The sequence below is a fragment of the Euprymna scolopes genome, chromosome 24 (assembly GCF_053919585.1).
Source record: "Euprymna scolopes isolate OS-2025 chromosome 24, ASM5391958v1, whole genome shotgun sequence".
NCBI lineage: Eukaryota > Metazoa > Mollusca > Cephalopoda > Sepiida > Sepiolidae > Euprymna > Euprymna scolopes.
Genome location: NC_136505.1, coordinates 9,419,210 through 9,446,654, shown reverse-complemented (window position 1 = coordinate 9,446,654; position 27,445 = coordinate 9,419,210). Strand labels below are relative to the sequence as shown.

Here is a 27,445-nt window from a genome sequence, read left to right as displayed (position 1 = left end):
CATATGAAAGAGTCCACTGTGGTATTTCCACAAGTCCCACTAGTATTTGATAAAAATGATATTAATCTTCATGGCTGCTGAGATAGCATGTATATTCCTAGAAATTTTTTTTTACTTATGTAGAATACGAACAGTGCTATTTTTAGATGTAATTTTGAAGTTAAATGTAATTTATATACCATATCTTTTATTTATCAAATTGTTAGATGAAAATATAGGATAATTAAAAAAAAAAAAAAAGAAGCCCCCCATGTTAAGAATGGATTTCTAAATAACATTATTTTAGCAAGGTCTGTATTCTACATAAATACCAAAAAATAAATAAATAAATAAATAAATAAATAAATAAATAAAATAAAAGGTCTTGGAAAACATTTTAACAAAAAAACAGTTTAAAAAAAGAAACAAAAGTTTAGAAAAAATTAAGATTAAACCCAACTCAAACTTCCCACAGTAAATTCGATAATCAAAGCAACAAGTTTAATAAAAAAATAAATTTAAATAAAAATGAAAAATAATCAAAATCAAAACACGTGGTCTTACCAGTTTAATGACATCCACACTTTTTTGTATTATTTAAATGCAAAAACACAGACACCTCTTGCAAGCAATTAATAAATCAGAATTGGTCAATGGGTTAAATTGCGGAAGGAAAAATAAGCAAGCGTTTAAATTCCAAAGGTAAAAATGGCAAAATATTGATTAGGTAAAACTTGTTAAATATAGAACGAGTACAGGAAGCGACCAATGCCAAGGATTTGGGGAGACAGAAATAAAAAGTTAACCTTAATTACAGTATAACATGTACAGCTTCCATTAAGCACAGCTTCTCTCTATATAAAGTTAAATATGTGTGTGTGTGTGTGTTTACTTAAATGTACAACATTCACTCTTAAAATAATTACCAATCATTATGAACTTTGAAATACAGTTGATATGTGTAAGGGATAGTGATGTAGGCTATATTTAGTTTAATTTAGCGTTTTGCAAAGGAGATAGAAAAAAAGTGGAAGTCCTTTGTGAAATTTCGGATACCTCTAATTTTTGTGGATCTTAATGATGCTATGTATTCTCTAAATTTCAGTCTCTAAAGTATTCTAAAAGATTTTTTTGGAGTATAATATAAGCACAGCCTCCAATTTGAAAATACAAACGTATCAAATTTGACTTAAATTGGATCGATAGTGAATCAAATTAAAATAGGGAATTAAAATCTCTTGAATTTTAGAAATTATCTAAGATCCAAATTATGTAATGGATTTTGATAAAAATTAGATTTGGAAATCTAGATATATAGGATCTTGATTTTAATTTAAGTGGACATAAAAGCAGTTTAAGAAATTCATTTTACCCATCCTGGAACAGGTATTCTCATGAGTATATTTTGTATGTATGAATTTCAGAACACAATTGCAAAGTGTAAGAGTGGGTAATGTGAGCTATTTTTAGTTTAGTTTTTTAAATTTTTTTTACAAAGGGGGCAAAAAGTGGGTGAAAATTCAGATAGAATTTCACTAAAGTCTGCGCTAACAAAAAATATTAGACATCAAGTAATAAATACAAATGCAAACTATCAACAAGTATCTTGACAGTTGAATTTGAATACAGTTAATCCTGAAGACTGTCAGGCTTGGAGGCTGAGATGGTAAAATATTAGAAAATATCAGAATCTTGACCGAGGGAAATAAGACAAAATGGATGAGGATGATGAAAACACTAGAATATCTTGGAGATGGGGGATTATTTTACCTATACCCAGCCCATAATCTAATATAAAATGATCTTGAATTCTAGAGTTTCATTTAAACAGTATTGCATCCAACACATCGATCTTTGATTCTAACTAACTATTTTGCCCCCCCCCCTTTTTAAATACCAAAAATTGGAAGAGAAATAACAAACCGAGCATTTTAACCATTACCACCACTGTCGAGGTTAGGTTAAGAGTTAAAATAAAGGCTTAGCAAGGGACAAGAAACATGATACCAGCTAGATGAACCGTCTCTTAGGTCTGAGAGGAGTAAAGGAAAAGTCAAGGGTGAAAGCCTATTAACATGACTCACCTAAAAGGAGGAAAGTTCCAACTGAAAATAAAAATAAAACTTCCCAGTCAGTCTTGAAAAATTTGTCGGTTTTATAAGCATAGGATGAGAAGGAATAGGAGCCGAACAAAAAATTCTTTTAAAATTTCATTTTTGATAATTTATTAATTACGAGCTATGCCTTCCTGGCATTTCCTAGGAAGTTGCTTTACATATATTTTTGTTTAACACATTCAGCCCCATTTTACCTTTATACTGAATTTGTTATTTGAATTGCTAGAAATTTACATTTTTGGAAAGAATTCAATAAAAGAATATATTAAAAATAAATAAAAAATAGTTTTGCAATAAAAGAAATCTGAAAGGATATTTTATGTTAAAATTCAAATCCCATAAATACTATCAATTTTTCTTTTCTTTTTATGACAAAATGTGGTACAAAATGACCCCCTCCCCCAACGTGCTTATTGGCTCTTTTCATTATTTTTTTTCTTCTAAAAAACAAAAATAATTAAAATAAATAAATCGAATTTTTGTGAAATTTAATTGAATTATTATTCAATTAAACTTCACAAAAGTTCGATTTATTTATTTTAATTATTTTTGTTTTTTAGAAGAAAAAAAATAATGAAAAGAGCCTACTCATATCAATTGAATAAAATTAAAAAATACTTAAAAAAAAAATTCTCTATATTGATAAACAAACTTTAGCCACTTCAGATTATCATTTTTTTATGAATAAATAGTTAACATTTAACTATCACTGAATATAAGGATATGTATATATGAGATGCCGTCAATAAGTTTCCAGATTTTCTTTTTTACAGGCATTTAAAATTATCATAGACTCTTGAAAATTTAGTATGTTATTGCTATACATACTATGAGATGACTGATCAATTTTTATGATTTCAGGTTTAAATGAACAGCTACAGCAAGAATTGGAGTACACCCTACTAAATTGTCACAGCTGGTGAATTATAAAAATGCAATCTGGATGTGAGGATATTTTAGAAGAACGATATGCAATAAAATTCTGTTTTGAACTTGGAATAAATGCCACAGAAACGTATAGAATGCTTCAGACTGCTTTTGGACTGTCCTGCATGAATCCAGCATCGGTTTTTGAGTGGCATAAGTTATCAAAGGAAGGCAAGGAGTCTGTAAGGAATGATGACAACTGTGGAGGGAGTAAGGAAGTCAGATCATTAGAGTTGATTGGCCAAATAAAGAATTTCATGGATAAGGACAGTTGTGTGTCTATAGAAACAATAAGTGTAGAGTTTAATGTCAGTGTGGGAACTGTACACACAATTATTCGCGAGGAACTGAAGATGCAGAAAATTTGGGTGAATGCACCAGTTCACAACTCCATCCTTGTCACAGACTATTCGACCAAGGTGGGCATCAAGACAGTTCCTCACCCTCTCTATAGTCCACACCTTGCTCCCAGTAACTTTTGGTTATTCCTTAAGCTCAAAGAACATCTTAGGAGCTGTCATTATGAGACAATTGATGAGATGAAAGAGGCTGTGACTATGGTCATTGACTCGCTCATAAAAGAGGATTTCCGTGAGGCCTTCCAGAAGTTGTTACAACAAGAGCATTGCAGCTGGAGAAGATTACTTTGAAGGAGATTAGGATTTCATGCATGTAGTATCAATAAAAGTGCCCATACAAAAAAGTCTGGAAACTGATTGAAGGCACCTCATATCATACTATCAAATATTTATGAATTCTTAAAAATTTTTACAGGATGACAAAATATTAATTTTTTTCTTATATAATTTTTTTGCAAATGTTAAAGGTTGCGACCAGAACAGAATGAGAGAAAAAAATCAAATAGGTAGTAAAAATTAGTTTTATGGTGTTTTTCCTATATCATTAAATTGAAGAAATATTTCAATTTAAAGTCCATTTAGTATGCCGCATGTAAACTTGAGAAAAACATGCTTGAAATGAGTTAACATTATGTGAATTAGTGAAATTACACAACATCAGGTCAAATTCGGTAACTATTTGATTTTGATTTTGTTGATACATTTCAAGTGTACTTTTCTCAAGTTTACAAGCATAATACTAAATGGATTTTAAATTGAAATGATTCATTACTTATATAGAATTTTCTCTCATTTTGTTCTGGCTTACCCTTTATGACCTGGTTGAACTAATTTGTTCAGTCGTAAATAAATGAATATAACAGCTTAAATAAAGTGGAAATTGATTCAAACACGCCTTGTACATATTAGTTCAGTATCCGGGTAGATTTTTATCCATTATTCTTTGTTAAACATGTGAAAAGTTATTTCAAACTAAAGTTGGTTGTAGACAGAAGAGTGTCTCTAGAGATAAAAAGCTTTCTTCAGTTCTCTTCCACTGCAAGAACTTGGACACCAAAGTCGGAAGTGGGATTGAGAAATCAGCATCCCTGAGGAGGGGCACTCTGACTTGTAAAAAGTGCCTGGGCAGCCCCATCGGCATTCTCTGGTAAGGGCGCCTCAGCCAGTTAGCAATAAACTAACACCCTTTTTCAAAAAGAGAAGGCAAAGACTGGGAGAGTGGACCTCTTAGAACTGCACAGAAACTCCAACCACAAAACCAGCAGGAACAAGATCCTTACAGGAATAGTCCAATCTTTCTTGATTTTGGGGGCCCAGGATAAAAATCTCAAGATTCGTAGTTGTATCAATTCATCGGATGTCGATCATGCAAACAGTGTGTCAATTGCAGTATTGATGTTTTTAATTGTGACGAATTTTTAAAATAGTCAGAATGCAAGGGAGACAAGTCAACTCGTGCTTTCATTTGTTAGTTGCAATGTTCCCTTTAAATAAAAAAAATGGACAAATTGTACAAAAACAAACAAAAAAATCTGCTTTCATTTATTTCACATTTGATAAGACATCTTTTGATGAAAATTCTGTGCCAGTATTTATTGCTTATATGTGGTGTACGTCTGTCAGTCAAAAGGCTCTTCAGTGTTGGCTAAAATGTTTCCGCTCTAATACACAAACTTCCACCTCCAGATGTACTTCCTCTCGCTAGACTCGAACCCAATTCATCCTTTTATTATGTAATAATTCTGACGTTTCTGAATCTTTAAGATGAAGATTCATTATTCATCTTATTTGGATTCTTCAGACTACTGTTCTCATCTTGAGTGTGATTTTCACAACATTTTGATCGATGTAACCTCCAACCTTCTTCAGGTGCATCTTGTTGAACTCGGGAATATTTTTGTCAAACTCAGGAATTTGGATAGAATTTTGAACGGAAACCTTTATTTCATAGGAATAGCATGCTGTTGTTCCGTCATGACTGGATAGAGATCCAATTGATTTGTCCAAGTACTCTAACCACAGCACCACTGGCCCTTGCTCTAGTGCAATTTACTTAAGTTTAAGGCTCCTAAAAAAATACTAGAATTGTCCACAAAGACCTATGGTGCAGTGTTTAGAGTACTTGGAAAAAATCAATTAGAAAAGTGATATTCTCTTGAATGTTGAAGGTTCAATTCTAAGAGTGGACGATCGAAAAATACAATTGCAAATTACTTAGGACCTCTATGCAGTTATGGTTGATAGAACAAGAGCATGTTAAACCCATGAATTTAATAAAGCGTTCCATTCAAAATTCCATCCAAATTCCCGAGTTTGGCAAGATACATCTGAAGAAGGTTGAAGGTTACATTGACCGAAACGTTGTGAAAATCACACTCAAGATGAGAACAGCAGTCTGATGAATCCAATATGACCAATCAATTACATCACTCTATTCAATTCTTTTGTCTTCAATGTCTGAACAATATTTCAAATTCATAGTTCGACCCAGTTTTATAGTTGCTTATTTTTGTTCCACTTTCCCCGCATTTCGATAGTCCCATTGTTCCTCCGGTTAATAGTAAAAGTTGTCACCTAATTTTAGTCAGAATTCCTAATCGAATTTGGTTTCAAACATTTGAGGATCGTATTTTGTTTATTGTTCGGTTTATTGACGTTAAGTTAAAGGAATTTTGTAATTTCCAATTTCCCTCAATTGTGTTTAAAAAGATAATATAATAATTTATTAAAGTTTTTTTAATTATATTTTTTATCACGTGATTTTGAGTTGCAGCACTTCCGTCATATTATCACACATTGATATTGTTATCAGCTAGAGAATCATCTTGAAAACAAAAATAAATAAAATAAGAAGTTAATGTAGTTCGCTTAAAGCATTGCTTAATGTGTATATAAAAAAAACTTTAGATTTATAGAAGGCAATCAGGCATGTAATACGCACACAAACTGAAGCAAATTAAGACATATAATAGTGGAATAAGCTTTGCTGATTCACCTTTATTATTACAATATAACACATAAAAGATAAAAAGTTTATATCTTAAATTTCAAGATGTTGACTATCTTACAATTTATTCCTTTAAGTACGATTCTTGACAGCATCTGTTTTGTAGCGCAAAATCATTCATTTAATTATCATAACAACCAATTAAATCTATTCTGCTCTTAACTCCTCGAAAAAAAAAGCACCTATCAATTAATTAAATAAATCCAAACGTAGATTCCATGAGCAGAGTTTCTTTGTCAGAAGTGCACGATTGTGGAACTCTCTTCCGTTCGCCTATTTCCCACCTGACTACAACTTGGATGTCTTCAAATCCAACATAAACAAATTCCTGACAAACCGCCCCCTTTAGTAAGACACTCTATCAAATCTCCAATACTAATGATTACTACAATACTATCTTATTGATTACTGTACACGCAATAACCCTTATCCCTGAGTAGCCTCCGGGCCTTGATAAGTGGTGAACCCCATGTAATATATATATATATATATATATATATATATATATATTACATATATTGTGTTCTTATTTGCATCAGTATGATAAGGTGGAAGATCCGCATGGTTATATTTCAGGAAATAATCCTTCGTCAGACATGTATTCGCATATTATGGCTCTTGTAAAGTGAGAAACATTCTGCAGAAATTGGAAATTAATATTTTTGTTGTTTTAAATTGATTTAATTATTTATTTTGTGTTGATACTCAATATGATGTATTTTATTTTAAATAAAATTATCTAAAAAAGAAAAAAACATCAAATTAAAAAAGAAAAGATTTCTTAGTTTAAAAAACAAGAATCCATTTTGTTTCAGTCAATGTGTATATAATCTTTATCATATTAGTTGGATAATCTTTATCATATTAGTTGGATAATCTTTATCATATTAGTTGGATAATATTTATCATATTAGTTGGATAATATTTATCATATTAGTTGGATAATATTTATCATATTAGTTGGATAATATTTATCATATTAGTTGGATAATCTTTATCATATTAGTTGGATAATATTTATCATATTAGTTGGATAATATTTATCATATTAGTTGGATAATATTTATCATATTAGTTGGATAATATTTATCATATTAGTTGGATAATATTTATCATATTAGTTGGATAATATTTATTATATTAGTTGGATAATATTTATTATATTAGTTGGATAATATTTATCATATTAGTTGGATAATCTTTATCATATTAGTTGGATAATCTTTATCATATTAGTTGGATAATCTTTATCATATTAGTTGGATAATCTTTATCATATTAGTTGGATAATATTTATCATATTAGTTGGATAATATTTATCATATTAGTTGGATAATCTTTATCATATTAGTTGGATAATCTTTATCATATTAGTTGGATAATCTTTATCATATTAGTTGGATAATCTTTATCATATTAGTTGGATAATCTTTATCATATTAGTTGGATAATCTTTATCATATTAGTTGGATAATCTTTATCATATTAGTTGGATAATATTTATCATATTAGTTGGATAATCTTTATCATATTAGTTGGATAATCTTTATCATATTAGTTGGATAATCTTTATCATATTAGTTGGATAATCTTTATCATATTAGTTGGATAATCTTTATCATATTAGTTGGATAATCTTTATCATATTAGTTGGATAATATTTATCATATTAGTTGGATAATCTTTATCATATTAGTTGGATAATCTTTATCATATTAGTTGGATAATATTTATCATATTAGTTGGATAATATTTATCATATTAGTTGGATAATCTTTATCATATTAGTTGGATAATCTTTATCATATTAGTTGGATAATATTTATCATATTAGTTGGATAATCTTTATCATATTAGTTGGATAATCTTTATCATATTAGTTGGATAATCTTTATCATATTAGTTGGATAATCTTTATCATATTAGTTGGATAATATTTATCATATTAGTTGGATAATATTTATCATATTAGTTGGATAATCTTTATCATATTAGTTGGATAATCTTTATCATATTAGTTGGATAATATTTATCATATTAGTTGGATAATCTTTATCATATTAGTTGGATAATCTTTATCATATTAGTTGGATAATATTTATCATATTAGTTGGATAATATTTATCATATTAGTTGGATAATCTGGCGAAAACAGTAGTCATTAATTGTTATTTCAGACAATTGGTCAAAATTGTTTATAAACATGCAAATAAACACAATTTGCACCGGGTTTTAACTTCAATCTATTCTCTTAGCTTCCAACAACACGTCATGCTTCAAAGTAGCATGTGTATAACAGCTAACTTTCATAAAAAATGAACTTCCATGTTTTTCAAACAAATTGCTTATATTGTTGTTGCGTCAGTGTTCAGCATGAGTCAGTTGAGCCCCTCCAACTGAATTTTTTGCATCTCGCATAGACGCTGCCCAGGCATGTCGGTTTGAAGCTGCAATCGATATCAGATCCAGCTGTTCACTGTTCCGATGGGGCACTCCGTAGAAGTGAGAACACAGGATCAGATCGACATCTTACTTCACCATGCTGAACCAGGTTTTCAGCTGACCATTGCGTTGTTTCTTCCAACCCTGGTGTGGCATGGATGAGGTTATCTGGTTGCCAGCACAGAGTGTGACCAAACCATCGAAGATGTCTTGAAAGGAGGGTCAGTTTGAGGAATGGTGAATTTGGGATGAACCCGAAGGATGCGGCGTAGACATTGGTGGTCAAAAACTGTCATAAACTCATACTGGCCAGGTATAGGAGAATGGTGCAGACAAGAGCTTGGTATATGTGCAACCCAAGATAGTCTAATTTGCCGATGATCGCCAAGAATTCAACAAGATTTCGGTATGAGCGTCTGCAACCATTGAAGACAAAAATCACCTGGCCATTGTCATTTTGGTTTCTTTCATCATTCGGCAACGGAACTCTACAGGACGCGCAGACACATGGGCGTTTTTGTAATGAAGTAATATTCGCACTATTTACAATTTTCTCTACACAAGTATTTGTTGACATACGACTTAAAAAGGACCATGTTGTAGTCAGCTGGAAAGCAATCATGTGGTAATGTGTAAGGAACTGTTCATGGAAGCTTCATTTGGTTTTAAGTGCACGGAGTAAGAAAGAACAGTTTTTTGCAGCATTGGTAGGTAAATGAGATTTTGCTGTGAATGATTTACAGGGAGAATCAGATTGGAGCTCAGTCGAGCACATATTGACATAACAAGAGTAGAAAGACTAGCAAACTCTTCATTTTAAACACAGTCTAGTGTTAGATGTTACATTTTTTTTCTAAATACTTCTGGTATATTTCCTGCTACTCAACATATGCCCCATTCTCACTAAAAAAACAGAAAAAAAGAAAAGAAAATATGAAAGTTTGTGTTTATGCAAAAAGTGTCAGAGAGTGATAAACTCAATAGATTTTTTTAAATAACGAGATAGTTAATGGGTAGAAGGAGCTCTCAGAGTTTGGAGTTCTGACTTTTTTTCAGGATGAATATGACATATTTTATCTATAATATAAAGAGCAGTTGTTCGTTTTATTTTACTTCAGTTGAAGTTCTCAGAAATCAAGAGGCCCACTACCTGGGACTAACACTTGAACTCTATATGAAATACATAGATATTCGAATGTTCCATTAAAGTTCTTTATCTCTCAAACACCGAGTTAGTAAAGAAATTGAGAACATAATTTTCCTCTCTCCAGTTAATCATTTCCATATGTTGTAGTATATCTTTCATTTTGGTCTTTCGGTCTTACTGGATTCCAGGACAAGAATTTATCTAGTCTGGTGGAGTATCCAGTTTCATGCTATTACTTGAGGTAACATAACTTGAAGAAGGCGCACCATTCTTCGTAAAAGCTAATGTGGGTTGGCAATAGTGAGGAGATCTTATTTGGGCTGCGAATACGAAATGTAATTTTGAATATTTGGTCAGGGTTTACTTCTAGGGAAAAGCATCCTCATGTCAGGTTGTTCTGACAAACCCCTGTACAGAGGAACCTTAAACACTTGAGAATATTGTCTAGTAGGAATTCAAGTTCTGTATGCATGTCCAGCTAATCTAATATACAGCATAATCACGTTGACATACTGGTTCCCAAAGTTAAGCAACGCTGAGCCTGGTTAGTTACATATGAGTGACCATTTGGGAATTCTAGGTGCTGTATGTGCTCTCCATTAATCTTAGCATCGTTTCCAGTTGTCCTGAATCTCCACTTGCCACTGGTATTTAACAACGCTGACTCAAGAGAGGTGTGGTTGGAGAGTGTGCAACTCTTGCCACAAAAATTTCATGTGCAGGCACCCTTGGATACCCATAGTCTTCCAAAACTGAAGGAAGCTAGCATGTTCGGCTAAAACTAAAAAAACATACAAAAAATACCCACAAAGTTGGTATTTTCTTGATTGGCATTGCCTCGACTGAATACTGTCTAAGATTTATAAAAAAAAAAAAAAAAAAAAGAAAAATTCTTTGACACTAAACTGATACAAATTTCATCAACAAAGGAAACTAACTTTGTTTTATTTTAATCAATGAGTTAATTCCCTTATGCTGATTCATTCCTCAAAGAATCTATAAAGAACGAGATGTCTATGTGTGTATAGCCAGGGAATGGAATGGGCTGGGCAGAGAAGAAAGAAAGGAGTGGTGAAAGAGAAAACGGTGGAAAGAGAGAAAGATAGAAAAGAGACAGAAGTTTTAATAGATATATGTTAAACTTTCGCTCCAGGCAATGTTGAGTAGCTCCGCTAGTTTTTAATAAAATTTGGAATGTCTCTTGTTGAATTTGAATAAATGACAGTTATAGAGAACCAAACTATACTATTTTAAGATTGCTTTATTTATTTTGAAATTTTTTGGCAATATCACGCCCTACCGCCTTTTATTTAAATTCAACAATGTTACAACCAGAGATTTAAAATTTTTTTATTAAACTTTGCACAACCGTGGTTTCTCTTGACGAGAGATTCTATCCTGACTTTCAATCAACATACAGACTTACAACTTTCAACAGAAGTGACCATTTTTTTTTTTAAGTGTTATTTAAAAAAAATATTTTTTTCAAAACTAGAAAAGTCTTTAAACAAAACAAAAGATTTGATGTTTCAAAATCTTTTTTTTTTCATTTTATTAAGACCAGCAATAAAAAATTAAATTTTAATTAAAAACAAATAAAATAAAGATAATTAAAAGAATCGTTTTTGGCATTGGAAAATAGGCACAATTTTTTTCAGATTCCAATTAATTTTCCTAACCCTAAATGGTAGATACCACAAACCAGTTTAAGTGTGTAAAAAATGGGCAAATATAGTGACGTTTCATTCAATTTCAACTTGTAACTCATTTTGATCAAATTCATATCTATTTCATATATTTAATTCTTTCTCTTTAGAAATGCATAATTCTTTCCCTTGTGTCATTAACAATTTTTTTACAATTTCATTTTTTTTTTTTATTTAAATTAGAAAAATGTCTTTCAACTTGCAAAGAGGATGCCATATCAGCAAAATATTTCGATTTTCCAAATGTCTTTTTAAAAAGATTGCATTGCTTTCATCATATTGGGTGAGGAGTTACCTGGACCAAATTGACTCTTTCCTCAACAACTCTATCTTCCATGGCCTTAGGAAGATCTTCAAGTTGTAAGCCAGTGTCTTCTGTCAATTTTGTGTACGTCTTGACAGGTCTTCCTACTTTAGCTGTTCCGTGTTAGGATCGCACAGTACCACATCACTGACGATCTCATCTTTTCTTCTGTAATAATGTCTGACATATCGTGTTTTTTCTCTTATTACTGAAGAGATCCTGAGCAACCAACCACACAGACGGCTAATGATGGGTTGTGTTTTCGAGTTTAAGTTCAACACTGGCCGGAGCATTCTAGTGTAAGTTCCATCTAACTTACTTTCAAGTTTTTTTTTTTTTTTTTTTTTTTTTTTTTTTTTTTTTTAACAAGAGTCCATTGTTTTGCTTCTCTATAAACGCCATTTATTTTTGTTTTGTTGAATGGATATAAACAAAACAGGTACATATTTGAAAAGTTCTTTTAAGGCCCAAAAAACACCACATAATTGTTAACTAATTCAACAAAAACATTTTAAAATAATTGAAAGTGTCTACACATTTATAAAAATATCAAATCCATTATATAGAAAAGACATTTTTCTTTTTTTGTAATTCTTGCATAAATTTCCTGACAAAAGCGACATTCATATTTTCTTTTTTTTTTTTTACACGGTGGTCACCACTTATCAAGGCCCGGAAGCCACTCAGGGATAAGGGTTATTGCAAGTACAGTACGTTAGTGTGGAGATTTAATGAAGTGTTTACTTAAGAGGGCGGTTCATTAGGAATTTGTTAACGTTGGACTTGAACACATCCAAGTTGTAGTCAGGTGGGAAGCAGGCAGACGGAAGAGAGAGAATCAGAGAGAACTTACATTTACAGCCTTTGATGTGTTGCCGTAGATGGTCGTGTCATCAGCATAGATGTCAACGAATGATTTAAGTATGTGTTTTGGGAGATCATTGATGTAGATCAGGAAGAGAGTTGGACCCAGGATTGACCCTTGAGGGACTCCAGCATTAATACTGCAGGCCTCTGATTTTTGTCCATCCTTTTTAATATTGTGAACTGGCAGCTTTACATAACTGTCATTTTAATTTTTTTTCAAAAGTTTAATTTAATTAATACAGTATTGTTTCGTAATTAAATTATCGATCGAACAAATGAATTGGTAATTGCTTTAGAAATAATTACCGAGCAGTGATTTCTTTCTCTTTATTCTGGGCCCCCAAAATCAACAGAGATTAGACCATTTCTATAATGACCTGGTCCCTGTTAATTTTGCGGTGGGAGTTTAGTTCTGTGCAGTTCTAGGAAGCCACCCTACCAGGCTTTGCCTTCTCTTTTTGAGAAGGGGTTAGTTTATTGCTAATCGCCTGAGAATGCCGACGGGGCTGCCCAGGCATTTTTTGCAGGTTAAAGTGTCCCTCCTCTGAGGCGCTGATTTCTCAATCCCACTTTCCAACCCTGGTGTTGGAATTCTTGAAGTGGAAGAGAACTGAAGAGAGCTTTTTTATCTCTAGAGACACTCTTATGTTTATATGTTTATATTATTTTTATGTTTATATGTTTATATGTTTTTATGTTTATATGTTTTTACTTTATGTTTATATGTTTATGTTTATAACCAACTTTATGTTTATGTTTATGTTTATAACCAACTTTAGTTTGGAATAGGTTTTCTCAGATCTGACAAAGAATAATGGGTGAAAAGCTATTGATGTGCCTTGATTTAATTTGTTAAAGTTTTTAGGAGATTCAATTAATTTTAAAGTTTTAAATCTATTGCATTTCTGAAATGCTACTGCTAGTCAAAACTGGATACAACTTGAAAAAAAAAAAAAAAAAAAAAGAACCAAGCCATATTTTTCAAAAATTCAAAATCTCAAAAAAACTGAACTATTTTAATAAATAACCTTAGGCTAATCTGCATAGATATGGTTTCATTTCCACTAAATTTCAATTTCATTAGTTTAATGGTCTGAAACTAAAAGTCGTTTTTGAACACAAACAGATACTTATATCAGTATACAAGATGTGGACAATATTTGTTTGCCATATTCAACTGTTAATTATATTTTACTAGAAAAACTACCTGCCATAGTCTGAGACAAAAGTCCAACACATTTCTGTGAAAACTTCTATCTCTACTTTTCTCTCTTTGTCTCCTTCCCTCCTTGTCCAGCCCATTTATCTCTCTGGACACACACACACATGCACAAATTTTAATAGATTCCTTGAGGAATGAGTTAGCGTAAGGGAATTAACTCTTTGATTAAAATATCATAATTATTTCTCTTAAGTCAGAACATAATCTAGTTGGAAAATCGACCCTTACAAAATTTGCATCAGTTTAGGATAATTCATTTAAGGCAATGCAGATCAAGAAAATATCAACTTTGTAGTTACTTGTTTTGTAGTCTTTAATTTTAGCCAAAGATCCAAACATACAGACAACTGCCCTTTAAATTGTAGATTTGTTTTTTACTTTTGTTAATGTTCTCTTCATGAAAACAATGACTATTTTACGTATTATTTGGATTCATCGGACTACTGTTCTCATCTTGTGATTTTCACAATGTTTCCGTTGATGTAACCTCTGACTTTCTCCAAGTATCTCCGCCCAAATTCTTGAGTTCGACAAGATACATTTAAGAAGGTCGGAGGTTACATCGACCGAAACGTGAAAATCATGCTCAAGATGAGAAGATGAATCCAAATAATACGAATAATCAATCCTCATCTCAAAAATTCAGAAACGTCAATGACTATTTTTGCAGATTAATTGATGGACAATTTTGAACATCCGTATTTGTGAAGCAGTTATCTTTTGCATCTGCACTGGAAGGACACATACAAAAAGTTCAAATTTTCTCGGTGTCACTAACATGATGGTAAAAGATCAGAAAGGAATTGAAAAATACAGGATTCAGCTATGAGGCAGCATCAGAGATACCAAACGCATGATCAAACAATCTGATGCAATCAAAACAATAGTGTCGGCAGCAGTTAAGATTATGTCATGTCATTGTTATTCTTCTGTGAAGGCCTAGAGCTGAACACCGATGGCTATATTTGCATTATAAGATAATGGGACCTCGGATTAACCAGAAATCTGCAAAGAAGTTGTATATGTGACAGCAAGACAAACCGACCCAAGTTGAATGAATAAATCTTAAAAAAAAATTTTTTTCTTAGAAATATCGTCTGCATGCTGTATATACAGAGATATTACATACAAAAACAAAATGTAAAAATATACTCACACTTCGAATGACAATAAAACCCTTGTTTATGAACATAGAATGAAATTGAATAGCTTTGAATACAGAAGACAAACATAATTGAAGAATCACGTTTGAAAATGTGACCATTATTTTCTACACAACGCTGATAACAGTTGAAGAGTGAGTACATTTTTTTTTTTAGACACCCATATCGTATCGTATCGTATATATCTACTTCCACACCTTAATTTGTGCATGATTTTCAAACTATGACTCAATCACAACCTGTTGGAGATACATGTAATCAAGTGCTATCTGTTCAGGTGATCAGTAAACCAAAGACCTGTCTACTAATCGAAATATGAAATAATAAAAATAATATTTGATAGACGAGAGAGAGAGAGAGAGAGAGAGAGAGAGAGAGAGAGAGAGAGAGAGAGAGAGAGAGAGAGAGAGGCGGGCATTTGATATCAAAACAAACGCATTCAACCATTTTCCTCACTTATAACCTGATAAGTTATTTAGGATTGGACAGTCAGAGAAAAATAAAAATAAAATAAAATCACACCACTTGTTTTAATCAGTTACTTTGTCTTAATTGTTTAAAATGACATTTTATCTATATAATGTTCTGCTTGTTCTTTCCTATGATTTGTCCATACGCTATGAAAAAAAAAAAAAAAAAAAAAAGGATAAATACAATTTTTTGAAGCCCAAACTGATTACAAAAAAAAAAAAAAAAAAAAAATATGTGTATCTATTTATATACTGTTAGGTTATGTGTATAAGTTTATATTCGTGTGTATATGATTAGTTCCTAAAAAAAAAAAAAAAAGAAAAAAGAAAAAAAAAAAGAACCAAATTTTGGAACAGCTGAAAGTGACTAATGTGAGCTATATTTAATTTGGAATAAAGAGGGTGTTGAAGCTCTTCAGTAAAATTCAGATACTTTCATTCTTTTGTGAAATTTTTATAAGTATTAGGCATTAATTAATAAATATTTCCTAAGTTTCAGTTTATTTGGAGCATTTTACAGATGTTTTAGTGATAATAATATTGGTACAATATCCCGTTTGAAACTTCAAATATTTCAGATTTGTATTAAATTTGATTCAGTCATTAAATGTCAATCCAGATAATATTCTGCTTTTTCCTTTTTTTTTAATCCATACGTTATGCTTTCTAAAAGGTCAAATACAATTTTTAAAAGCCAAACTGATTACAAAAAAGAGCCAAATTCATGAAATTTGACTTTAAGAAGGCCACTTTGAAACCCTGGATAAGAAGATGAGTGATCTCCCTTTGATATAGCCTCGTTTTCGAATATCATCATAATAATATATGATCATTGTTGTAATGGTGTAAGAAAGGAATTCATAGTAATTTCGACATGCAGTGGTTTGTTACTGAAGAAAGTCAGTGAAACATTATATAAAATGGGAACATTCAAACGAAATAAGGAAAAAAAATCAACAAACATTGTCTCCAAATAGTGTTGGACTAAAAGAGTAAATTAAAGGTTATTTCTTACAATGTGATTTTATCATTTGTATTGAACTATGTAGCACAATATTACTTTCTGAATATTTATTAGTACTTATTAATTTATCTCATTTGGGTTAGTTCTATATTTAAAATACGATGGACACTATTTTCAGAGAAATGATAATAAACTCAGATTTGCTATGTACAATATATATTTTTTTCTTTTCTTAAATTTTAAATTTTAAATAAATCAATATCTGTTTATTAAAAAAAATACAAATTCGCACGTGATCGTTCTTTTTAACCTCACATTTTAAATTCCATTGTCCCCGTGCTTCTAAAAAGTGGATTAATGCTTATACTATACATTCGCGCACGAACAGCGCTTACCACTGGACTTACAATACACAACCACTCTGCTAAACGACATCATGGCACGTGAAAAAAATAAATAAATAAATAAAAATAAATAAATAAATTATATATATATATATATATATATATATATATATATATATATATATTGTATTGTTTTTTTTTTAAATCCTGATGAAGGCTTTTTTATAAGCCGAAAATTTAAAACTTTAAATAAATAAATATCTGCTTATTTAAAAAAATACAAATTCGCACGTGATCGTTCTTTCTAACCTCACAATTGAAATATTTATATACATTTATATGAAAGTTGTTTCGATAGTAAAGTCTCCTATTTTTTTACTCAAAAAGTTGCAGAGCTCTGAAGACAGTTCAGACCATTAACACGAGCAACCTTTTGTTTCAGAATTTATTTTTCTACATAGTCATCACCATTCTCAATACACTTTTTGCAAGAATTCAATGACCGATCATTTCTGCTTCTGATGCAGGTCCACAACAAGCGTTGCTTTCTTAGAGTCTCACGCAGAGAGATGAAACTTTCAGGTCATAAATGCATAAGTTCAGTCATCATAGCAATGCATTTTGCAATCCACTCTGATCCATTTGGGTGGAATAAAATAAATAGGAGGCATTACTTTTAGAACACCAAAATGGAAATTCTAAATTAAATTATGTAGAATAACAAAATTTATTGTTTGATAAAAGAGTATAAATAAAAATTAAAAATAAATAAAAAATAAATAAAAAATACAAATAAATAAAAAATACAAATAAATAAAATAAATAAATAAATAAAATAAAAATAAATAAAAAAATTAAAGAAATAATAAAAAATAAAAGAGAATAAATAAAAATGGAAATTCTAAATTATGTAGAATAACAAAATTTATTGTTTGATAAAAGAGTATAAATAAAAATTTAAAAAAATAAAAAATAAATAAAAATAAATAGAAAAAATAAATAAATAAAATAAAATAAATAAAAATAAAAATAAATAAAAAATACTAATAAATAAAATAAATAAAAATAAATAAATAAATAAAAATTAAAAAATAATAAAAAATAAGAGTATGAATAAAAATGGAAATTCTAAATAAAATTATGTAGAATAAAATTTGTTTGACAAAAGAGTATAAATAAAAATTTAAAAAATATAAAAAAAATAAATACAAAAATAAAAATAAATGAAATAAAAATGAATAAAATAAAAATAAATAAAAAAATAAAATAAAAATAAATAGAATAAAATAAAAATAAAAAATAAAATAAATAAAAAAATAAAATGAATAAAAAAATAAAAGAATATAAATAAAAATGGAAATTCTAAATTAAATTATGTAGAATAACAAAATTTATTGTTTGACAAAAGAGTATAAATAAAAATTTTAAAACAATTTAAAAAATAAAAAATAAATAAAATAAATATAAATACAAAAAATTAAATAAATAAAAAATAAGTAAAAAATAAATAAATAAAAAATACAAATAAAATAAATAATAAAAAAAATTAATTAAAAAAATTAAAAATTAATAAAAAATAAAGGAGTATAAATAAAAATGGAAATTCGAAATCAAATTATGTAGAATAACAAAATTTATTGTTTGACAAAAGAGTACAAATAATTAAAAAAAATTTTTTTTCTTAATCCATGGATTTTCAATGAATGGCTCATCTCAGAGGAAATGTTTTAGTTCATTCAATATTATACTTTAAACAAATTTACAAACTTTAATATAAGAAAAAATATATATTAATTTAATATAAATTAACTACAGCAAAAATTTCTCAGCAAATAGTACCTAAAAAAATCATTCCAATATTTTGCCTGCACAAATATTGAGTTATTCAAAGGACTTTTCAAAGGATCTTACAACATTGAAAATAATGGATTACTCATATGCACGACTTGAATCTTAAAAAATTTCATCTCTCAGCTTGGAATATGCTTTAAAAAACATGCAATTCATTCTGGAATATACCAGTATTCATTGCTTTGGGGTTTACAACTGTTCTAATATCCTCATTCATTCAACCATGGAATTTACATTATCATTCCAATTTTCAATTTATGTGCTAATAAACAAAATTTATAATTAATCACATCTATTTTGCTAACAACATTTCCTCCGATGAAATGCGCCATTCATTGAAAATCCATGAATTAAGGACCCCCCCCCAAAAAAAAAAACTTAAATTATTTGTACTCTTTTGTTAAACAAATTTTGTTGTAATTCTACATGATTTAATCCAGAATTTCCACTTATATTATTGCTCTATCTCGCATATTGAACTTTTTTTTATCTGCTTGGGATTGTCTTATTGATACTAATGTTTATTTGGACTTTATGTTACGGCATTATACAATCTGTAATCCTACGGCATTTCAGTATTTCATTTAATGTGTGTGTGTGTGTTTATATAATGATAAAGAAGAATTTTTTTTTTTTTTTTTTTTTTTTACAAGGTAGTCACCACTTATCAAGCCCCGGAAGCCACTTGGGGATAAGAGTTATTGAGTGTACAGTAATCAATGGGATAGTATCGTAGTAATCGTCAGTATTGGAGATTTGATAAAGTGTCTTACTTAAGGGGGCGCTTCATCAGGAATTTGTTTATGTTGGACTTAAAGACAACCAAGTTGAAGTCAGGTGGGAAACAGGCAAACGGAAGAGAGTTCCACAGGCGTGCACTTCTAAGAAAGAAGCTTTGTTCATGGAATCTACGTTTTGATTTTGGCACAGATAAAGAGTGAGGAAAATTATTGACAGTGGTTTCAGCTAGACGGGTGTTTATTGTGAAAGATTGGCGAGGGGGGACCAGGGATTGGAGCTCAGACGAGCACCTGCCATGGTAGTAACAATAAAACAAAGACAGGCTCACAACGTCTCTCCTGTGGGAGAGAGGTTGCAGGGAAGAGAAAAGGGCATTATTACCCACTAGGCCACGAGCACATTTAAAAGGGCATCACCCACTAGGCCACGAGCACATTTATGTGTTTTTACAGTAATCAGGACAAAATAACAATTTTATAGTTAAATATTTAGAGATTTATAAAGAATCAGATCGGTAATTGTATCGGAATTGGGAATCTAGTACGGAATCGGGAAAAATATTGGAATCGTCCCATCACTAATAGAAACAAAAACAAAAATTGTCTCAGTCATGAAGGATTTCTTCTACACTGAGGACAGAAAAAAGTGAAGTATAGCATCAGAACAGATACTACACTGATCTTGGCCCACTGTTGTTATCAGTATAGTTTTTCTAATGTGATGTAATTTCTATTTATTTAATACTAGTGGGGGGGGGGGTACCCGGCGATGCCCGGGTGTTTTGAGGTGTGTGTGGTTTTGGGTAAATCAAAACTCCGGAGGGGGGGGGGTTAAAATAATAAAAAAAAGTTTTGGTAGGGTAAGTATGAGGATCGAACCCGAACCCTTGAGGCAAAGTTGGAAATTAAAGTGTGAAAAAAAAAAAAAAAAAAAAAAAACGTGCGATGCTAACCACTGGGCCACCGCGACATACAACGGAAACACATTTGAATTTATTTAAAACAGGTGGGTGCAATAAAAGTTAACTCTGCTGCTTCTATTTGACCCAAATAGAAGTCATGCAGTTCCCAACTTTGACTGTTTTTTTCCCCAACAGATGTTGGGGAAGGGGAAACCAGCTCCCCATTGCCCAGATTGATTAGCAATTGTCTGATATAAGAGGAATTTGTCCCCACATTGATCAAAGCTGATTGCTTGTGGACGTTCCCGGCACGATGCCGAGAACAGTTTGTTAGCTTTTGAATTAGTTTTGCTTTTTATACGAAAAAGGCGAATCAACACGTGAGAAGCCAAAATAGCAATAATTTTGTAAAAGTTGCTGTAAATAAATCTAGACGCTACATGCGTTCCCAAATCCTAGATATTATTATCTAGGGGCTATATAAATAGTTCTAAGTGATCGTAACGACCCTGGGAGCGTGTGTGAAAGAAGCCTTTGCGATACATACACGAAATGGTCACACACATTTTGCCTTTTATATATATAGATTGGTGTTTTGGCAATGCATCTAACATTTGTTTGTTTCTATTCCATCGGTGTGTGTGTGTGTGTGTGTGGAAGTAATTTAGCTCATTAAAGACTAACCATAGGTTCTAGTTGTTTTCTTAACACAACAATAGTTAAATTCCTTTCAATTTCAACATGTGATAACTTTTTTTTTTTAATTATTTTGATCAACTTTTGACATAAACAATATTCAATCTTTTCTCTTTATAAATCTATAACACGTTCTCTTGTGTCATTCACAAGTTTGTATACGTGTTTACTTTAAAGTTCGATTTTCATTTTCAACAACAAATTATCGTTTTTAAACTTTTCTAACTTAATGCACAAACTATTGTGATGAGAATTACGGAAATAATATTCAAACAGAATAAAAACGGAAAAACTGAAAAGGATTTATATCTACATCAACATTTCATTTTTAATTCAAGACTTCCTCAAGAGAATTGATTTGAAGAAATAACAAATCAATATTAAAAATTCTGTGATGCATTTATAATGTGAAAAGAATTTTTTTTTCTAACATAACGGATGTTACAATGCAAAATATGTGGTGAGATTAAGTGAAAATCACATAATACCAGAAAAAATACTTAATAGTAATAAAAAAATAAGATTTAATCGTAATAAAAGAGTAATATTGACTAATAGAAACATTAACCTGTCAGAGGAAATAACAATAATTTGATTGGTAAGCTAGCTAAACTAAACATCTCACGTACATATAAAAATAACCGGTAACACAAATTCCATGCACTTTAACTTGACAATTTCCTATGGGGATGAAACACGGAAGCCTGTGTGGCTTAATTTTCATACCACACTATATATATATATATATATATATATATATATATATATATATATATATATATATAGTAAGTTATGGCAATATATATGGCATATATATTTTTATAACTTACTACCTAGTTCTACCTATGTATTGAGCACTTTTAAAATAAATACAGATAATTTACGCATAAAATTATATTTTCATATATTAATTTATGTGATTAAATGAAGTAGTCATATATATATATATATAGCTTGCATGCGCGGATCATGATGTTATAATCACTCTGACAGATGTTAAGACATCTAAAATAAATGTTAAAATTTCAACGATATTTCTCACGATTAAGGTCGACCGAGATGATTTGTTCCTTGCTAATGGAGTCAGAGATGATTTTGTTGCCGGGTTTAAATCTCCTGACCGGCAATAATTGTCACCCTGTATCGATGATTCCCAAAAGGACGAAACACTAGTGTCTGTAGATTTTTAACATCTACAGACACTAGTAAGATTTATCGCATTTACCATTCACCTAATACATTTCTATATGTGAACTGTCAGGTTTCATATCCTTTATTTATTTGTATATATATTTTATATATTCTTAGGAACAGTAATTTTCACAAACTTTGAAGATTTCAATTTTTGTGCTAACCAGCAAAATTCTAGCTACACTATATAGTTTCTATTTTATAGTTACTAAAGTTTAAAAAAAAAGTCATCGAATTCTTAGCAAGAGCTATGCTGTGAGACTTATAAATAATTGTTTTTTATTTGAACCGTGTCTGGTGCTTTTACTTTTTGGTATTTTATTACTTTGATTTTTATAAATCTAATACTAAACACAGAATAGGTATATTTAAAGTTATTTTTAATTTTAAACTTGATGGCAAGCGCAATTGGTTGGCAGTCAAGTAAGACAGTGATGTTAGATTAAAATTAAAAAAAAAAAAAGAAATGAGAAGGTCAAACTGCAATGTGACAAAACGGGCAAATGTAATAATTGTTGCATATGTTAACTGAATAAATCGGGGGCACGGATAATGCCTCTAGCCCTTTATATTGGATGTCAATCATAATTGTCTCATATAATCTTGCCACAATGGAGCTGAGCAGTTAAAAGACAAAATGGGCCATAATTGTCTCGAGTAATCTCGTCAAAAATGGCTGAACAGTTAAAAAAGGAGCTGTAGACAAAAAACAAAAGATTATATTAACTAGTGCTGTCTTCAATAATCTCGCTATATGGAGCTCAGCAATTAAGAGACATAAGCTGTAGGACTAGGCAAGAGGTTAGACTAACAATGAGAAAAAGCGAAATTCTTTCCTATTCTTTGTCTACTTTACAAGTGAGGCTACATGTTTAGTAACGTTACAAGAGTCCATCATTCAAAGTATGCAGTATAACATTCACAGATAATGTGAATTGGAACAAATACATAGAAAACATTGCAAAAACATGCTGCAAGTATGGTGGGCTCCCTCTACTAAGCTAGAAAACTTATCACACTTGTCATTATCATATATCTCTATAGAGCTGGCATTTGGCCAAATAAAAATAATAATATAAAAGGAAAGAGACTAATCTATATATTAATACGATAGTGTGTGTTATTTACTTACATCTTTTTTTCTTCTGAGTGACTGTTGTTTAATTGTTATGACCTATCTCTTGTAATAATTTTACCAAGTTTTGGTTTCAGTTTTGATTATAACTGAAGGAACTTAAGTTTATATATATATATATGTTTTATTTTTTATTACCGTTTTATCTACTTAGTTACACATGTTTCAGTTACCAAATCTTATTAGCGATCCAGTAACTTCATCAGACACTACATTTTTCTGTAATGTCTGATGAAGTTACTGGATCATTAATTCGATTCGGTAACCGAAACATGTGTAACTAAGCAGATAAAACGGTAATAAAAAATAAAACATTTGCTCTGCAATACTATTGAGCACATTCTTCAGGTTTTTACTAATTACCATTTTTGATATATATATATATATATATATATATATATATATAGTGTGCGTGTGTGTATATTTATTTTCTTCATAAGTTTTGGTTTCATTTTGATTCAAGCTGATGCACCCAAGTCATATGGATATATTTTTTTATTTTTTGAAATCACAACTTTATAATATATAAGAATCGATAGAAAATGGACTCTAATAATATATACAAAATCTGCATAAATTAAAATATCATACTTAAGCATATTCTATAACCAAGCTATGCTGGGTGACCCTACTAGCTTTGATAAATACTTTTGCAGTTTTAAGAAAAGACCTACAATAATACCAGGGAATCTCCATTTACGCTGAACATCCATAGAATGCCAACATCAATATATGACATATGAAAGAGTCGGCTGTGGAATTTCCACAGGTCCAGCTAGTTATTTTTAATGATGCAAGAAAGGTGTCTTTACAGATATATCACAGTCTATGAATTTTTGAAATCAAAATAGAATAGTGATAATAGGTGTGACCCAACGGGTCACGGACACATCTAATAACTTATATTTCTTTCAAGTTCAAACATTTTTATATTGAATATTTACTACTTAATAATTCCTTGCAGATTATCTTCATTGGTTTATTAGCAAGTTAAGTAAAGAGATGAGGGAAGGCCAACATTCCTGCAGGAATTGTGCTTTTTTTTTTCCACTTGACTTTCCACCTCTTTTTAAGAGAACAAGATAAAGGTGCGTCCATTTCGTTTTGCAGCAAAAGAAAAAGAGAGACCAATCCTAAATACTTCTTGCTTAAGAATCCAATCTCACATTTTTTTTCAAATGTTTTCTCCACATTCTGCAATGGAATCCTTTGAGATGATTAATTTGTATATTTATTTATTTATTTATTTATTTGCGAACCTCATCTTCAGAATTGTTGTTGTTTCACTAAGTTTCGGCCAACTATTCCTCTGGCCTTCTTCAAGTTGTTGTTAACCGTGACAGGATAGGAATGCTGAGTCTCTAAACTGTATCCTCAGTAATTACTGCCTTCCATAGTTGTTGTTGTCTTACCACATTTTGGCCAACTTATCATCTGGCCTGCTTTGGGTAGGATTGAAACCACTATCTTCAGACAATGTTCACCTGGAACTGTAGAGATTCAGCACTTCTATCCACCTGAAAAAAGCCAAAGGAATAGTTGGCCGAAACAACAACTATGAAGATGAGGATAAAAGTCTGCAAATAAATTAATCCAGTACATATCCACAGTTTTCTAGCATTACGTGGAGCAGATGATCTGAACCATATCCTGTCCGGAGTCTTTCACATACAACATCTAGTATCCACAAATACTCACTCATCTGATCAGCTTTGTTGGGTTTTTTTTTTTGTTTTTTTTTTACTATTAAGTTCACCATTTATCAAGGTCAAGAGCCCACAAGGATAATGGTTACTGAGGCAGAAATGAATGCCAGCCAAAAGATAAGGAACATTATGGGAGTGCTGCCATTAATCAATGATATGAACTGCATTTTATTATTTTGGAGATGGTTTATGATAAGAAATGGTTGACATTGGATTTCAAGATGATAAAGTTGTAATCATCAGGGAAGCAGTCCAGCTGTAATGTGTTCCATGGGTGAGAAGCCCTTGCAAGGAAGCTCTGCATATGGAAATTAAACCTGTTGCTCTGCACATGAAAGAAGAAAGTAAAGTCTTTTTTTTTGTTGTCGTGATAAGAAAAAGAGTTCTTGCTGTGAATATTTTACAAGGAGAAAGTAAATATTGGAGCTCAATCGAACATCTTTCATGGAAATAATGATAGTAAAGAGACCAGAAAAGAAAGAGGTTGTAGAAAAGAGATTCACTAGCATTAGATTTTGAAGTTGGTTTTGTATTACTTGTTTGGATCGGACTATTGTTCTCATCTTGAATGTTATTTGTGCAACGTTTCGGTCGGTGTGGTTTCATATGTGTGAAAAAAAATTAATTGACAAGGGAAATGAACTTTACTTTATTAAAGTTATCTTCCCTTGTCAACCAATTTTTTTTTCACACATGAAACCACAGCGAAAAAAAAGCAGCCTCGAAACAACTCCAAAAATACAAAACCATCCACGGAGCCAGTAACTTTTATCCTTTCTTTTCTAAGATGGCAACTAACATGCCTGACGATGGTCGAAGGCTACACCGACCAAAACGTTGCACAAATAACACTCAAGATAAGAACAAGAGTCTGATTAAAACAAGTAATACAAACAATCAAACCTCATCTAAAAATTCAGAATTGATTTTGTATCTTTAATGAAAGATAGAATACTGTGTGTAACACCTCACTTAACTTTGATAAACCCAAGGGAACAATCAGTTTGTCAATGTGATTATAGCTCTATTAGATCATTAGTCTACCTGAATTTTAGCTGTTTTCTGTGCTCACTCCATGATTTCATTTTCATACTTGTCCTAGTTTGGTATAAGATTGCTGGCTTTGAGAACTCTTCAGAGAACACATTATTTATCAGCTACTAAACGAAATCATATAAACCATGCACTGCGCAACATTTTAGTCTGTTTAACTACCTTCGGGTATTTTAAAAATGTTTTTTGTAAAAATAACTGAAAGAAAACCCCAATAGTGTTTCGGGTGGGTGAACACAGACAAGCAACAAGGTGTCAAAAATTAAAAAAAAAAGAGGAAACAGGGAATGAGAAAATGAAATCTATACTATAGGTGTCATGTTTCTATCTTCCCATTTGTTCATGGATGTAATTGGAAACAAAGTCCTATATCAAGAGCAAACGACTTTATGGGTAAAATTTTATGAGGAATTAAAAAATATTTTTTTCTTTTTGGAGTTGCTCGAAACAAAACATGAAGCCACTTGATGTAAGGATCTAACAAGTATGAAAGATGATTATTACAAAAACAGGAGATGCCTACTGATGCTAGACTTGAAAGGACCAGGGAAAGAAATGTGAGGAAAATAGTCAGCAGAAAGAGAGTTCCACAAACCTGCAGTTCTGAGAGAGAAACTATTGGAATATGAAGCTGTATTACAATGAGACATGAAAAATGAATTGATGGAGACCACTAGACAAATGAGTCAAACGAGCTGGAATAAAAGAGGCAGGGAATAGATCAAACAGTTCTAAAGAACACATGTCATAATAGTATTTATAGAAGAGACTAGCAGCATGACGTTTGTAAAAGAGTGCAGATAAGAATATTGGCATTAATTTAGTATAGACCGTTTTTTCATGAAATATTCATGAAGTGTTCTGTGTTTGTGGTGATCAGCTACAAATAAATAGTGGAACAAGGGCCATTTCTCACACTAAGGGTAAAGTCAAAACGCCTTATTTCTAATTAATTCACCTTTACACAACAGATGCACCATCTTTTTTATATACTGTTTATGTACATGCGATATTAGTTCCAAAGTTAAGTTGCATATTGGTTTTGAAAAATTACATTTCTTTATTTGCAGACTTATCCTCATCTTCATAGTTGTTGTTTCACAACGTTTTGGCCAACTATTCCTCTGCCCTTGATAGAGGCATCGAATCTATG

At 30.9% G+C, this 27,445-nt stretch overlaps 1 protein-coding gene across 5 annotated transcripts in view; it reads right to left on the bottom strand.

The window, feature by feature from the left end:
* Positions 1-27,445, bottom strand: part of LOC145246580 (stAR-related lipid transfer protein 3-like) — a 261,902-nt gene that overhangs the window by 183,407 nt on the left and 51,050 nt on the right. For 2 of the 5 annotated variants that reach the window (XM_080108193.1, XM_080108194.1), the window contains exon 2: positions 2,064-2,084. The exons of 2 other annotated variants lie outside the window; for them this stretch is intronic. The gene's annotated coding sequence lies outside the window, so the exon portion shown is untranslated. Of the gene's footprint in view, positions 1-2,063; positions 2,085-15,233; positions 15,469-27,445 lie in introns of those variants that run through there. One more of the 5 variants, XM_080108195.1, reaches the window with a different exon arrangement.